A 17365-nucleotide genomic window follows, 5' to 3' on the forward strand; every position below is an offset into this window, starting at 1 on the left:
CAAATCTTGTTGCTATGTTGGCAGCTGGAGTGGTGAATATGCCCAGAGCACAGAGCAGTGGTGCTGGATGTGAAGGAGGAGATAAAGCACTGGCACTAGGACTCCTGTAAAGGAGGAGAAGGTTGCACTGTGGCTCTAAAATATGGGCAGGGCATCTTATCAGTATGAAACTGAGTGGCTTCAGGTGTTTGGCTGTGGAATGCTGATGCAGTTGGGAAATATGAATGTGATCAGTTCAATGTGCAGTCTACCTGTTTACCTTTTATGACTGGTGATTGTAACGGGTAGAGAAATGCTCTGTTCTCTATAAATTACAAGATCAATTTGGATTTTTTTAATGGTTTGTTCTTGATTCTATGTTAGTCTCTTGGAAAAGAAAAAAAGATGTTCACAATTTACCAAGAGCTGAGGGAAACTGTTTTTCTTGAGATGTGATGGTATCTTTCATCAGATAAGTGACTTTGTTCCTGAGAAGAGGATACTAATTTTTGTTGCTATCCACGCTTCTGTTTCAGAGTACTGTGTATTTATTTAAAAAGTACATAGTTAATATTTCATTCTTTAAAAATAAATTCAGTCTTAAATATTTATGAGTATATGCTGCTTGTTTCTTTTTGTAAACAAACCACAGATATCAATGTATACCAGGTTAGCATTTACTAAAAGCATATTTTTCAGAAAGAGATGGAAAGGATAGAGACATAAACCACCACTATGGCTAAAAAGATAAGCAGAATTTGTAATGCAGACATTGGATATCTGTTTTCTTCTGCTCAGTGATTTTTTGTTGACCTACTCAGAGTTTGCTGGGATGCTGTGTAATTTGGAAATGTGTCAGCAGAAAGTTCCCAAAAATTGCAGGAGTTCTGGGCTCTTTGGTGTGATTGGTTTGTGTTCCTACCAATAAGATGGACTGGAACTAGAGAGAATAACTTCTGAGGAGCAGCTGAAGGTACTATGTGTAATCTTGGGGAAGAGAGTACCTTACTGCCGTCTACAATTTCCCTTGTGAGGAGGAGGAAAGGGAGGTGCTGATCCAGCCTGTGTCAGGTGTCCAGTGACAAGACACAGGGGAATGACATAAAGCTACAGCAGGGAAGTTTAGATTGGATGTACGGGAAAAGTTGTTCAGTGGGAGTTGTGGTCAAGCACTGGAACAGGCTCTGCAGGAAAGTGGTCATGACCCCAGAGCTGTCAGAGTTCGAGAAGCATTTGGACGACACCCTTAAATACCTGGATTAACTTTTGGGCTGCCCTGTGTGGTCAGGAGCTGGAGTGGACTATCTTCACAGGCCCTTTCCAACTTGACATATTCTATGACTCAAGTAAAATTCTTTTAATGTAACAATATTGGTGCCATTTCTTGTAGAAAGCAGTTGCTAGTCTTTCAGGTCTTGTGCATAGCTTCCTGTTGACCTACACAACTAAATACTCTGAGTATGAAATGGGAATTCAGCTTGAATTGCTCTTTTTTTTTTTTTTTCCCTTCTTTTGTCCTGAAGCAGATTTGAATGCTTTCACTCTCACTTCCATGCTCTCAGATATAAGAGTAGTAATTCCATAAACAGCTTTGACTTCTTTCCCCTGGATTAGATTTTTGCTGACTTCCAATCTGATTCCAGCACGAGAAGCAGCTCAGCCAGGAGCAGCAGCTATAATAGCACAAATGTTGAAACAGGGATGGGAAAAGGAATCTATTTAATTAAATCAAGGAGTGGTTGGCTTACAGCTGTCTTAAAAAGCACAATTTTAAGTGGAGCAGATCTTAAGGCAATGACTAAGTTTTGCTTCTGAGAAGGAAACATAACTCATCTTGTGGTTGAAACATTTGTTGATAAGTATTGATGTGATCTAAGTCCAGTTTCTGATCTTTCTAAAGGCCTTGGTGATGCTGACCAGCACACAAGGGGCTCTTGTGCTTCTCTGCAGTATAATTTGAGATGCTGCTTCTTGTCTTTCTTATGTTTCGAGAGTAAATTTAATGTCCGGTGTACAGATATTGCAGGAATGCGGGTATTGGGGAACCTTACTGTAATAGGCTTGGTAATGCTCCTTGGCAGTTGCAGCCTTGCTAGGTTTAGGCAGTCTGTTCCTTTTTTAGTGGGTTTTTTATTGGCTCTATTGCCAGGATTTTGCTGTGTGTGTGACTTGCCAGTTGGTAAGGAAGATGAGATCCTTCCCAAAGGATTGGGAGGCCAAATGCATTACAGGGAGTGAGGGGGGAATCAAGGAAACTCTGACTCCTGTACATATTTTTTTATTCCTTCCTTTTTCGTGGAACCTTCATTTGTAAGTATTGCGGGGAAGCATAATGAAAATATACTGTGACATATTTTCAGCCTTAAGATGGTTTTTTCTTTTTACTTGTATTTGCCTCTCTTCTTCCATCTTGTCCTGACAAAATAAAACTGCTCTTTTTCAGCCTATGTGTAGCAAATTAAAGCATGCTCAAACAACACTGTAAGATGTATTATGCTGTAGGTTTGACTTGGATCCAGTATTATATTTATGATACAAATTCCCCACATGTGAAGTATATGAGCTCTTTCAAATGGGTGTAAAACCAAAACATTGTCTGTAGGGGCATACGTGTCAATGTCAGTATCTGATAGTCCACAGACTGGGAGAGCACTAGCTTGGGACAAATGTCCTGTTCCCCTACAAAATGGAGTGTTGCAAAATGGACTCAGGATCTTCACCAGCAGCTATTCTGCTCTGAAGGTGCTTATGCTCCTGTTGTACCAGACAACTTGCTAATGCAGTCTCTGAAGTGTTTAAACATCCCTAGAGGCTCACAGGTGAAAAACCTGATGGCTCATGCTGTTTTTTATTGTGGACTCCATGTATTTTGATGGTTTGTGCTTTTATTGTTCTATGTAAGACTATTTTCCTCCCAGCTCGCACTTAGCATTCACCCACACTCAGCATTGACTCAAAGAGAATTACAGACATAGCTATAAATCAGTATGATGCTTTCAAATACTCACTGTTAAGTTCTGAAATTTCATAGTCCCTTATAAAGCTATGTTTACATTTTCAAGATGTGTTTATATATATATATATATATATGTCTTGAAGAAAGACAGACAATAGGTTCCACAAGAGGTATTTTAATGCACTGATTTGAAATACAGGAATAAAGCAGATTTTAAAAATTTAGTGTTATCATTGATAACCTCTGCATCCCCAGTAATCTTAGCTGTTTTAGCTAGCAGGAAAAGTTGCTTACGCCTCTTCTTTAGTGATTATTTGTACATGGTAGGAATGCTTTTTTTCCTTGAAGCTGGTTTCTGGAGCACTTCTATCCTTGCAGCTCCATGGAGATGTGTTGATACAATGCCAGATTTCATGGAACACAAGTTTCTTTCCAGCCTTCAAGTGTTGAAAGGGGATTTTTACAGAAGACTAACTGCTGAATTCCGTCTGAGACTCGCTATGGTTTTATAGTAGCTTATTTGTCTCACAATGGGAGTTACTGTATATGTAACGAGGAAATCTCTCTAATCCTGAAAATGAGGTTTTGTATGCCAATGTTCCTGTATCAAAGCATGTTACTTGTAGTACTGCCTGACACTGATTTTAACTTTAACACCTCCCAAGAAATCTCCAACAAAACAAAAACCCCCAAAAAACCAAAAACCCCACAAAACTTCAACCCAAAATGCTACTAAAACCTCAAAACAGCATCAAAAAGAAAAATCTGAGGCCAGCATTATATGTTGAATTATTAAGAAGGTAATGGTGGGCAAAACTTTGACATCTGAATTTGTGATCCTAGCAAGGAGAGAGGATCTGTCACAGAAGAGCCAGAAACACTAAGAGCGGTGTTTTATATCTGGGGAGATGTAGCTGCTTAGAATCTTAGTGTGCCTTACATATCAATAACAAATACATCAGGTGTGTTTAGATTTATGTTTTTTACTGCTGTTTCATTTCTCTTAGTATTCTGTTTCTGGTGAGAGGTACAAATAGATATCTGCTCATGTTAATTGGTTTGGAAAAAATACCTTCAGTATTGATAAGAGCAGAAAAAGGAGTATGATCCGTCTTGATTAAGCCCCATGTTACTGGCTTGTGATTCAGTTGTTGGGGTACAGGGAGCTCCTGCACTTCTAGTAACTGAATGTTCTGCTGTCATCTGTAACTGTTACTATTTCATATTATGAACTAAAAAATTACACATTGCTGATTTCTCATGCATCAAACAGGAATGGTTTCTGTGATTACCTTGATGATGATAACTGTGTGGAAGAGAGTGAGGAAGACAAGCTTTAAGAGGGAAATAGCATCCTTAGTGCTTAGGTTACCGTGTACAGGCAGATAACATGTAGGGAAGACTTAAAATGCATCCCCACCCTGGGAAAGTCTCTGACCAGAGCTCAGCCTTCCTGAGGCACCAGAGTAAAATAATCACAACACAAAAAGCTGTATTAACAGAGGGCCTTGATAAGGTTCCTTGATTTTGTGGTGATTTCTTGTGTGGTGGGTGGTGTGTGGTTTTTTTTTTTGTTTGTTTTTGTTTTTTTTTTTACACTACTGTCTTGAGTATTGCTTTCTGTCACTGATAGTATCTTCATTTATACACCAGTCCTCGATCACATAGCACTTTGTGATAATACTGTAGTATGGTAGTTACCAGAAGATGGACTTTATGGGAACAGATGGCACACTTGGCTCAGGATAAAAATAGTTGGGAATTTTCAATTCACTTAGACTCAGCTGTTGGATCCAGACACAAAATATTTAGTTCAGTTTTTCCATGAAAGCACCCAAAATAAATCTGGTTTTCCCCCACACAGACTAGTTGCCATTTCCAGGGTTCTGATATATAGGTAAAGTCAGATGTTGGTAGGAGTGTCAAAATCAGGAAAATTTGTGGCATGGGGTATAAAGCTTTACCTTGAGGAACTCCAGGAATGTTGCTTTATTTAGTAATAATTTAAATCCTCATGGACTGTCTGTGTGTTTCCAGGAAATTTCTGCTGCTGTTGTTCAGATGGATATTGAAGTTGCTTTGACTGCAAAGTATTTTAAGGATTGTGTTATATAGTGTGGTAGTGTGAAAAAGAATCACTGCAGTTGTTTCACGCTGGTAAAGTCTTTCCTGCCTGGTGAGAACTGGGAATGGAGGAGGTTTGTTAGGAGTAGTGGTGGAGAATGTATCATGGCAATTCAACATTAATCTGAAGTGCTTTTTCTTTTGCTGTTTGACCTACATTATTGGTCTCTTCCATGATCTCTGTGTGTCATATCTATAATGAATGTGTATAAATTACATGTGTATAGTTAGAGCATAAATGTACACAAAGTGTGCTTGTGGGTATATTCATATATGACATCCAGAGGGTTTCTTGTATGGAAAAAAACTGTAAGAAATCTTGATACTTCCATGTGACATTTTAAATTTTGGATTAACTGAATTATGTGAAATTGTACCACTTCCATGTGACATTTTAGATCAACTGCTGAGAGTAAGAGTTTAAGAACAGATTTTTTTTTTCCCCTGGAAAAATCCTCTTTTAAAAGAGTTTTCATGGTGAATATTAGATATGGAAAACAGGGAACGCTGTGTATTGCCATAAAATGGATATTATTTGACAAAAAATGGAATCCTTGATCCTTTTTTTACTTTCCCTTCCAATTTAAGGTTAATTGGAGTTCTGAGAAACAAATTACTGAATTTGCTTCTGGTTTAGCTTGAGGTCATGGGAGGATCTGAATGGCATGTTGTCCCTGCAGGAGGGCTCCTGAGGCCTCACCAGGTGGCCTTTATCACATGGACTGTGACCCAGACAGTTATTTCGAGCACTTTAAATCCAGTAAGGCTCTGTTAAATGGGATCAATGTAAGTCAGCAAGCCTAGCTGCAACTTAGGTTTTCTTTATATAATGAAGGCATTTGGTTCTGATAAACCCTTTCTGTTTGTGAAGGAGGAAGGCTGGGACAAATGTAGTTTAAATGGTCTGCAGGAGTTACTTGTATGTTATTGTAGTCTAAAACACTAAGAAAAAGCTTGTTTACAGTTGCAGGTTTTCAGCATTCTATTACAAGTTGTTCCAGCATCAAATTGTCTGAAGTAGCATAAAGAAATTATATGATAATGGTTCTTGTCACAGAATTTTTCCATTTCTGTAGTGTAGATAGAATGCTACTGTATGTAACTCTAAACTCTTCAAAGAATGTGCATCAAATAACCAAAACAGGCTTAATGTAAGCACTGCAAGGTGTTTAATGCCATCATTCAAGAGACTATTGAAGGAATCATACAATAGTTTCTCAGTGCTGTGTTGTAAATTGGGACATGAAAAGCCACTCTTTCTTTTTATTTTAATTGTCGGATAGCTGAAGAAGGAGTTTGTTTGTAATGATGCTTTTTGGACTGCAATAGGTGGGTAGGGAACGAAGACGTTTCCTTCAGATGGGGAATATCCTAGTATGGTTAATTTTTAAGTAAGTACCAGTGTTTATTAAATAGCAGTTCTCCTGGTTTTGTCATATTTTAATTCTTTTAAATTATTATTTGTTGCTTTGTGGTATTGCTATGCTTGAAAAATTACCAGGTACTAAACAGGTTGGAATCACTAATGTTGCAGTACACAGCAAGTTACGTGAACTGTGATTTACTTTTAAGGCTTAATTCATCTTAGTGAGTTCATGGGAATACTTCTGGCTTTTGAGACAGTGGCCTGTAGACATTTTCTCAAGTGTCTGGGCTGCTGAGTTTTGCTGTGCGAAGTGAGAACTGTGTGGCTCTGTCTGCATAACAAACTCTGCTTGCATCTGATTAAGATCTAAGCCTGTTTCCAGATGACATCTGGAAACATTTCGACCTGCTAGTGGAGGGCTGTTCCTGACCTAATTAGCTCGGTGTTACAACTAGCTCTCTGCTGCTTTGTGATTTTGTTCCTTTGGACTTCATCTGGTTTATACTTCTCACTGAATGTTACCATGTAGGGTACTAAAGGTCAAAATAAAATTAGATTTTACAATCTGCTGCTCTTCCAGTCAGTGTTTCAGTGCTTCTAAATTTTCATACATGTAATCATTGGGTATTCCAAGTACAAAGAGCTGAATAATTCAGCAGTCGTATGGCTCGCACATGTCAAGATGATACAAAAGAGGGGGGATGATCAATCTAAGTCTTCTTTCCTGTGCTGTAGGACAAAGCACTGCTTCTTCCTCTTTCTGTTCCGAGTTTCTCCTAGTTCTGGCTGGGTGCTTCTTTTCAAGAAAGAGGTGGTATTTTTAAAGGGTAAATGTCACTTGAGAGGTAGACAGTATGGTGTTGTAAGGTATTTACTCAACTCTGCTTAAAAAAACCAAGGTTACCACTACTTCTTTATGTGCACAAGCAAAGTATTTTTTAGCTGCTGTGCCAAACTGGACAAATGAAATTTAAACAAGCTCCAGCAAATGTGCAGTGTGCCTCTGCTGTAAAGACAAATAGTAAAACCAAAGGGAAAGAAATGGTGACTCAGTTCAATTCTGTTTGCTTGAATAGGAGAAGGGATGATAATAAAGTCTTGTGGTATGATACAGAAAGGTAGTCCAAAAGAAAACTGTGTTTTCAGTGCAGCAATAAGTACTTTTGTGATTGAAACAAGTCCATTCTTAAAAAACAAAACAAATGCTCTTACATGATTTGAAAAGACTTTTTTTCCTTTCTCATGTGCATGCAAAACATTTACACTGTATTTGGTGTTAGTCTAGCAGTATTAGGTTGAAGTAGTAAAATTGATAGTGGCAGTAAGGTTTTTATTTTTTTTTTTTTTTAAATGTATGAATGCGGTGGAACAGATGTTCAGAACAGCTTGGAATATTCCTTGTTCCCCATCCCACCATCCCTTTCACACGGAGCCATCTGGAAGGGACTAGGAGCAGGATGAGCAGCCATCACACTAAGAACAAGATTACCGTGTCGGCATCTTTTGTTGATACTTTAAACTGGTCACTGTTTGTTCGGCGGAAAGAAACAATGCGAGGTCTCGTGACTCCCTGTGTGCTAAGATCATTCACATGGCTACGGAGAGAAGGCAGAAGAGAAAATGTGATTTATATAGAACAATTAATAAATTTAATGGTAGTTAGGCTGGACGTAGACTCATACAGACAGAAACCAGCTTTTTCCCCATTCAGCTGTATTGATGTGACTGGCCACCTTTTACCATTAAGCACAGTGTCAGTTAATAGCATTGCGTTAAAACAGATTCAAATTTATTTACTTGTGAAAAAACTTCTGAACATGTTTTCCAGGATTTTTCAGTTTCGTGCTCTTAATGAACTTTTATTTTGTTACCCTGAATTTTTCTTTTTTACAGCAACAAGTATACCATGTATATTCAGTTTACTCGGTTGGATCTCTTTAGTACCCTTTAGCCTAACATCATTTGAGATAAGTGTAATTAGTGTTTTGGCTTAATGAATTGTTTAGAGAAAGGACAGCTTGTGTCTAGAAGCGGGAGACTCTAGTCATGTGTGAAGGTGCCCTGGATCATCTGTATACTGATACAGAATGAGTAAAAAAGGGTGGGTGGATGTGATGCTGGCAGAGTGAGTGGATTCAGTACAGCAAGCTATTGTGTTGTGCACTCTGTGAACTTCTGTTAGATTTCAGGTAAGCAAGTCTGTTTCTGAATAGATATCTGAATAATGCTGGGTGTCAAGGAAGACTTAAATGTGTTAGTGAAGGAGAAACTGGGTTTCAAACACACAAGTTCAGTGGTACCACAGTGTATTTCTTGGGTTGTTTTGTGTTTCTTTCAATGAATAGAATTTTAAGGAATGGGAATCTGAAATCAGATTTAGGAAGGCTATTTGAAAATGAGATGCTTAAAATCTGTAATGACAACTCTAGTGCTATAAGCTGTTCTAAGGGAGAAAGTAATCACAAGAAACTGACACAATCCAAGGTAAGAGCTTTCAGATCTCAGTTTTCAGACTAAAAATAAGCATGACAAAGATAAAAGAGGGTAAAACTAGTTAAGGGATATGCATAGATGTTATGGGGAAAGCTTATTCTGTGAAGATACGGGGTAGTAGAATTAAGTAGATATTAGTCTTTAAAGAAATGTACCTCAACATGAAAAATATACTGTGTATATGCTTTTACTGTATTTTTATGAAAATGATAGGGCATGTTTAAAAAGTATAAAGATTTAAGCGACGAGAGTAAAAAATTGCATATTGGGCAGTGGAAAATATGCTGTGAGTATAAATGGCAAAGTCCATTAATTTGAACAGGGCGAACTTAATACAGGAAATATGTTCTATATTCCATAGGTATGTTGCAGTTGGGTCTGAAATGTTGCATACTTGGAAATTGAGATGAACCGCTGTTAACCTTCAGTTAAGTGGTTTCATTAACAGAGCGTGAGAAATACCTTTATTTCTGCCTTGAACAATGATGAAGCCATTGGGTGGCATGTATGTGGTCCCTTATTTTGGAGCAGGAGACGAAACTTCGTCATAATCTGTCTGCACTTCCTGATGCTAAGCTTTTTATTTCCTTAGAAACTGCTGTGAAAAGTATTGTGAATGGGAAAAATTATTCTTGGGATTGTAGCAGTCCTGTTGGGAGGAAAATGTTAATGCAATAACTTTGAAGTTGTCCCCCAGTATTCATTTATTCACTGGGGGACTCTTACTTAGCAGTGAACTGTAGACACAAGTATTGAAGCAGAAGCTGATGAGACCTTTGACACTATCAAAGAATGACAGGTCCCCAATGATCATCTTGAGCTACAGTGGACAGGTAATGCAGACATGAGATTGTAGAACAAAGGGGAAAAGTACCCAAAATACTCACCCTGGAAGCTGTAGAGAAAATAAATAAATTTCTGATATAGTTGTTGATAATATTTTCAAGCCTTTTATATTACAGTCTATAGTGTCAAGGAAAGAACAACTACTGAATTTTATGTTGAATCATCCTCAGGACCTCTTTTCCTGCATTTGTGGGTGTTATCTTTTCTATGCATGTTTATAGTTAATCCGAAATAGTGAGAGCTAAATTTAAAGTACCTGTAAATGTTCACTGCTGTAATGTTCTGTTCATTTTTTTCTCTCCCAACTTTTTAATTAGTGGAAATTCATGAAGTAATGGTTCTGCAAACTTGTGTTGCAAGTCCACTGTGTTAACAGTAGTAGCTATTATTCTGCTTCTTACATATTTTTTGGAGATAGAAAGGGTTGACTAGGAAAAGGTACATCCATAAAATTCTAGATTGCAGATAAGCAAAACTAATTCCCATCCCTTCTTTTGTTGTCCTTTCTCTTGTCATTGCTTAATGTCTTGATTTCCTTCATAATATCACTGGACCATAAAATCTGCCCTGAAGATCTCCACACAGACAAAAACTCTGCCAAATAAAGAAAAGAAAACAAAGGAACCGTCCAAGTTGGTGAGCCTTCAGAAACAGCTCATTGCAGCAGACATTAAAGAGCTCTATTAAAGAAACAAAATAGCTTTAGGAATTTCTGTGCCCTTTTCATTATCGTTAATACTTAGATTGGTATGATGCGAGATGAAGATCAGCAGTGGTGGTCTGATACTGAGAGGAAAAAACCTGCTTTCATTCCAGGCTTGGTTGTCATTCCTTTCACGTAGACCTGACAATCAGGAGGAAGATCTGTGAAAACAAAGTTAATAGAATTGGCTGTATATTAAATTGTAGTGAGAAGGACGTTTTCTAGGCATTTCACTTTACATGTATTGTTGAAAGATGTAGTTTCTTGTGGATAAGCAATGTTCTTGATTTTTAATTATCCTTAGGAAATAGAATTCTGTTAGACTTTGTGCATATTTGTATCGAAAGTCTGCCCTTGAACCACCAAACTCCTATCAAAATCAAGAGAATTGCATTAAAAATTATGCAAAACATGAAAAAATCTGTATATTAACTAAAAAAATGCAATGTCCCTTAGGTTGGGATAGTTCTAATAAAAGTAAAATACTTGGTACTTAAAGCATGATTGTGGTTTAGTAAAACAATACTTTGTTTTGATACTCATTACATAGTAATGTGGATGAGAGAGGAATTGCATACTTGGCAGAATTCAAATAACTAGAAGAGACTATTAAAAAGTAGTCTTGTTTGGATATCTTTTGATAAAAAATAATTCTGAGGTATTAGAGAGCACTGTGAGACAATAACTGATGGCTCTGTATTCTGTATTGTTTTGGAGTATGCGAAATGTGGATTCAGATTCTTACTAGAATTAACCCAGTTAAAACCAAAAAAACAACCATAAAAGTTTTTAAAGTACAGATGAATGATATTAGATGAATCTTGAATTCAGTGATTTCCAGAATAGATGCTAGTTACAGTTACTTGTTTTTAATTTGTCATTACTGATCAGGTAGTAAATGACATTCCGAGAGGACAAGTAGGAAAGGTCACAAACATCAAGTTCTCAGTCATTTAGGGTAAGGAAAGAACAGAAAGGAGCATGCATTAAAGGTATATTTATACCTTTCCTTCCATTAGGACAGGAAGATAGCAATGTTTACTCTCCATGTAGCCCTTTCATCTTGTGAAGAATAAAGAGCCTTTGGAGGACATGGGAGATCTGTGATAATGGCGTCTCCATGGGGGAAAAAACTGGGGATGGGAGAGCATCCAAGCTGGTGCTTGTGGTCTTTAATCTTTCTGCTTTCCCTTTTCATCCAATTTAGCACATACATGAATCTTGAAGGTGGGTGATGGCAGGCTATCTAGAATTACAAACTTCAATAGGAAAATGGGCAGTATTACGAAATTGTGTGCCGTTCAGAGATGGAAATTGTGTGTTGAATTGGCTGTTAGAACATTAGGTATGGGAAAACTTAACTGTCTGTAAAGGTTTTTAAATGTTGAAATGCCCTAGACATGGAGGCTGTGATTAGGAGGTAGTGTGACTTGACTGAGTGGCTTGATGTGAGTAAACCAGTGGTACTTCTCTGGTTTTGATGAGGTAAAATGCAGTTCTAGATTCAGACACTGAAATTTAGTTGAATGCCTATCAGAGCTTACATATGAGGCATTTGAACTCACTGTGTCATTCTTGTATCTATCAAGAGATGCAGGGATTTGGTTGCTCTCTGGGCTTCTGCTGAGCTCATATATATGTAATCATACAAATTTAGGTGCTTAATCCTGAATGGAATCCCATCTGGTACATTACTCATGGCAGGCTGTGTATTCAGTCTGTCTCACTTTTCTTCTCCATAGAAGGAGAATTATGGTATGTTCTCTTTTTGTAGATATCTGGGAGATTCATCAATGGAAAGCTCTAAAGCTCTCTGAAAAGAATAGACTGTATTCAGGGAAAATTTAGAATTGATGTATAGTAAGCTCTTTTTCATGGTAAAATGTTCCGCTTTGTCATATTTTACTAGAGAATACATGAAGAAATCTCTGAAGAGCTTAAAAAAGGGATTGAACAGTGTCTTTGAAAAAATATAATAAGTAAACATTCACAAGTAAAGAGACTGTTTAATGAATTGGAACTTGTTTTGTGGTATTAGTGAATATGTAAAGAACTTAAAACAAAGAACCATGAAATGCAGGTACATATTTTTAGCACTCGTGTAAATTGCAGTGCTGTTTTGGGGATGTGAAAGGGCAAGAGGCAGGTTTGGGACAGGGCAAAAGGCAGGTTTGGGGAACAGCTGATGCTTCAACTTTTTGCCAATAGCTCAAATATTTGAAAAACCCAGCTTGTGTCTCGCAATAGCTGTGCTCTGCTGTTTGGGAAGATTGCACATGATGTTTGTCATTTTTCAAGTTTGTTACTGTACATCTGTTCTCTACATGATTTTTTAAGAATCTGCCTTGCTACAGCAGTGTCACACTTTTTGCATGCAGTTTAACAGCTGCTGTCCAGGGGAAGGCAGTCTGAGTTGACCTGGAGTGATTCTTCTGTGGCTGTGGGGGAAGCAGGCAAAGAAAAGCAAGAATGCTTTGATTAAGTCTTTCTGTACCACACATGCCTCTACAGCAGTGACTGCTGGGATAAGTGCCTTCTAATTTTAAGACAAAAGGCAAGTTGTTATGCAGTTGTTATGCAAGTTTTTATGGGAGGGGGAGAAAGGAAGAAGATAAAGGGAGGTGAGAATACTGAGGAAGCGTGCAAAATCTGAATATTAATGGGTTGATCTAAGCTAATTCTAGCTTTTGATGTCCTGTCCTTTCAGAATGTGTGTGTAAATTGAGCTGCTGAGGTCTGGAGGGTTTGGAGGGCAGTGTCCATTTGTACTTCAGTCAGAGTTCAGTCCAGTGAGATGTCAAATCTGATCCGTGTCCAGTGAGGCACACATGGGCTTAGTGAGATGTTAAGCGACATCTTACCCTCTTAGTTTTTCTTTTCTCCCCTTTTGACTCCTCTGATTTTTCTGGTCTGACACTAACGTCACATACATTTCCACTTCAGCCAGTTGTATATGTGCAATATAGTATCTTTCTAGATTCTTCATCTCTTGTGCTGGATGCAGCTGATGGTTTAAAGGCAGCTGTCAGACATAAGTGGCCTCATGGTGGAGATGAGCCCCTTATCCCAACTCTGGGGTAAAATGAATAAAAAAATTACAGACTTAAGATTGGGACCAATCTATTGCACTGACACAATTTTTTAAAACAATAATTTTTTAATATATATTTTTCATATTTTCATATATAATATTTTTTAAAAGATTTTTTCAAGTATTTGTGGATGGAAGGTGTTCTGTTTTGGGTTTGGGTAGAGTTATTTTTTTTCACAGGGGCTAGTGTGGAGCTGTGTTTTGGATTTGTGCTCGACCCAGGGTTGATAAATTAGAGAGGTTATTGCTGAGCAGCAGGGCTTACACAGAGCCATAGCCTTTTCTTCTTACTCTTTTGACACTGTCAAGGAGAACACTGCGGGTGCTTGGGAGGTTTGGGAGGAGACACAGCTGGGACAGGCAACCCAAAATAACCAGGGGAGTATTCCAGACCATGTGACATCATGCTCCGTGTATAAAGTGAGGAGAAGGAGGAAGAAGAGGGGATGTTGAGAGTGGTGTTGCAGTGCTTTGACTTCCCAAGTCACTGTTATGTGTGATGGAGCCCTGCTCTTCTGGAGATGGCTGAACACCTGCCTGCCCGTGGGAAGCAGTGAATTAATTCCTTGGTGTGCTTTTCTTGCATGGGCAGCTTTTGCTTTTCCTATTAAACTGTTTTTATCTCAACCCATGAATTTTCTATATTTTACTCTTTTGATTCTCTCCCTGATCCAACTGTTGGGGGACAGAGAGGGAAACTGTGGGGCTTGGCTTGGTGGCTGGGGTTAAACCATGGCAGAAGGGAAGTTATTAAATATCTGTATTGCAAAATTGAATATGATTTCTAAATGCCAGTGTATTTAATATAGTGACATCACAGTGAATATCTGGTCTGGGAAGAAACTGGGACTGAGTGTGACTCAAAATAGGTGGAAGATGAATGTGGAAGGCAGTGGAATTGCCGTTGCAACTTCTTGTTTTCTGCTCCTGGTAACACACTCCCTTCAGTCTGGTTGTGTCTCATGAAGACCCTGTAATTCAGAAGCCTTTTTTGTCTTTATTTCTTGTCTAACTTCTTGCTGCATAGATTTTGAAATAAATTTAGCCTCACTTCTCATGCATTTTCTTTAAAGATGATTAAGTTCATCTGAGTTGTGTGTGGTGAAGAAAAAGGTGGCTGTGCTTTAGTAGTAAGAACACAAGCTTTTTACTTAGTAATGGGTTAATATCTGAATAGGTCTGTAAGTGTTTAATTCTGCTAGGTAACGGTTTTAAATTAGAAGAAACTTACTGCAGCTGAAGAGTTATCTTTTTCTTTTCCTCTGATCAGGAGCAGGTAATGGATTGCTTAATTTGTTGCATATATTTACTCATCCGTGTGCAGTTTACCTTTTGGAATTAAACTTCAAACTGAAATGAGATTGCTACATAATAATTTAAATCATGCATTCAATATCAAAGTTGTTTATTTTCCCCTATCCTCAGCCCTGGTGTGTGTTTTGCCTGCGCTTTAGAGAAATGGGATTTCTTGTGTTGGTTTGTCACTCCCCTGGTAGCACTTGAACACACTGGACTTTTTCATCAGGAAGTGAGAAGAAAACGAAAAGCTCAAACTCCAGTAGTATGTTTTCTCCCAATTAGCTTTTACAGGCAAGAAAGAACATTATGTGGAGAAGGGACTTAAATAAGAGCTCCTGGTGGAAGGCATTCTGTTTGCACACGGTGTGGTAGGTGTTTCGAGAGGTAGCAGACAATTAGCTGGGCAGCGCACAGCCAGCTCCCAACTGGGCTCAGTGTGTTGTGTGGGCTAGTGAGGAGGCTGGGTAAACTACAGAAGGTATGGGCAGCTCTGAGAATGCTAGACAGAAACGCATGGGAAAAACAGGGTTTTATTCTGGTGGCCTTGTCATATAAAAATTTGATTTAGCACTAATTTGTGATACTTTTAATTTATTTCATACAAATTATGTTTATGTGAAATGCATTTTCACTGTAACATTTACATTACAGTGAAAGAATTCTTCATAATTACTTCTATTTTGTAGCTCCAATGCACTAGCCTGTCTGCAGAGTATTATTGGTGCGAGATGTTGCTCTTCAGTAATAGTAAATTTCTAGTTTTGATTTATTTTTGATCAAGTTCAGAAGTGTCTGCAATGATAGGAAGTAGTATTTTGAAATATACATGTTTGTAGAAGAATAAAAAACACAGAACAGAAACAGGAAGCTTTTTTTATCAAATACAGAAATTGCTCCTCTGTTACCTCTGATGTGTTGTGTAAAATTTAACAAACTCAGCTGACCTTAAACTGTGACACCCTCAAATAGTCTCGTGTTAAGAAAGATGTAGAGTATAATTCAAGACTACTGTATGGAAGTCATGAGCTTATTCCTTCCTGATCTGTTATGAAATGGTTTTACAGTTAAATAGTTTGTATTTTTGTTCATTAAGGTTGTTAAGCTTTTAGGAATGATCATGAGAATAAAATATTTTAAATCTTCAGGCCAAAGTCATTACAAAAATTACTGTGCAACATTTGAAAGACAAAAGCATTTTTAATTTGCAAATGTGCTTTTAATTAGAGAAATTGAAAGGCTACTTCAATTGCTTTAGTACAGTAAAAAAGAAATTTTCAGCTAAGTCTTTCCCAAGTGAACTATGTCCTTGGTAATAATGTATCTTCTTGTTCCAGAAAATTTCCATGCCATATGGTTTTAAAACATAACATTATTCATGAGTAGTACATGGGCATTGAATTGTTGGTATTAAAAATGTTATCAAGTTGACCATTGTGTTAGTGTCATTTTAGAGAAAACTGCATTAAATGTTTTTGTTTTATATTGCTTCCCTATTGGGAGAATTCTGTCTCACTTGGACATCCTTACTCTCAAAGCTGCTCTCTGCAGGACAGTGTTTTCTATGCCATTGTACCCTTTTGTGATGCTTTGAGATCTCCTTTTGTACTTGTTTTCCCCATCTGTCGTGGTTTAGGAATGGTTCTCTGCAATTTAGTTCTCCCCCCAAGACCTTCCAAACCACACTGGCACTCACTTGCTCCCCTTCTCCCCCTCTTCTGCCCCCCGCCGCCCCAGGGGGCCAGAGAGGAGAACTGGATGCACAAAAGCAAACATCACGGCTTGAGATAAGAACAGTTTACTGGAAACACCAATGAGATGAGAAAACAAAGTTGCAGCAACAATATTAATAAGAAAAGTATGTAAAAAGTGCGAATGATTCACGTGCAAAAATGGTCATTGCAGAGCCTGACTTGACCAAAGCCAAGTTGTTCCTGACTGTAGAGGAATGCACTGCTCCTTGGAAAGGAGAGGAATCCCTTTTCCCTGCCCCTGACAATGATGTGAGATGGTATCAAATAACACAGTGTCTTGGCCCCTCCCCTTGGTCTGGACTGGAGCTAAGATACCGTTCTCATTTATTTTATTTTTCCAGGAAAACCAGTTCTGGCAACCCTGGTTTTCTCAGCTAAATGTCTTCCTGCATCTGGCACGTTCCCAAAAGCTGTTCAGTGCATGCATTTACACCATTCAGAATGCCATACAGCACCACCTGTGGAAAACCATCTTCTTCCTCATGCAGCCTCATTCTGAGAGACACTTGCCCTTATGTGTCAGATGAGTTTATCATTTTTACTGAAAACTGTTGGAGCTGGGGTAGGTTGGTGTCTGACGTAATCAGGGGCTGTAGTGCTTGGTCAGTCTGTGGGTGCCCAGCTTGCCAAAGGCTGGATGCCAGCCTGCTCCAGACAGTGACCTTTCCTGCCACTCCTGTGGGGACTGCCAGTTTTTTATAAATGCAAATGTGCACTGAAGTCCACTGATTCTGGAACTGCAGCACAAGTCTGCATA

The 17365-nt window shown here is 38.3% G+C and overlaps 1 protein-coding gene across 2 annotated transcripts in view; it reads left to right on the forward strand.

The window, feature by feature from the left end:
* WASF3 (WASP family member 3) overlaps window positions 1–17365 on the forward strand; it is a 65695-nt gene that overhangs the window by 24769 nt on the left and 23561 nt on the right. The gene's annotated exons all lie outside the window — the stretch shown is intronic.

The sequence above is a fragment of the Sylvia atricapilla genome, chromosome 2, assembly GCF_009819655.1.
Source record: "Sylvia atricapilla isolate bSylAtr1 chromosome 2, bSylAtr1.pri, whole genome shotgun sequence".
Lineage (NCBI taxonomy): Eukaryota > Metazoa > Chordata > Aves > Passeriformes > Sylviidae > Sylvia > Sylvia atricapilla.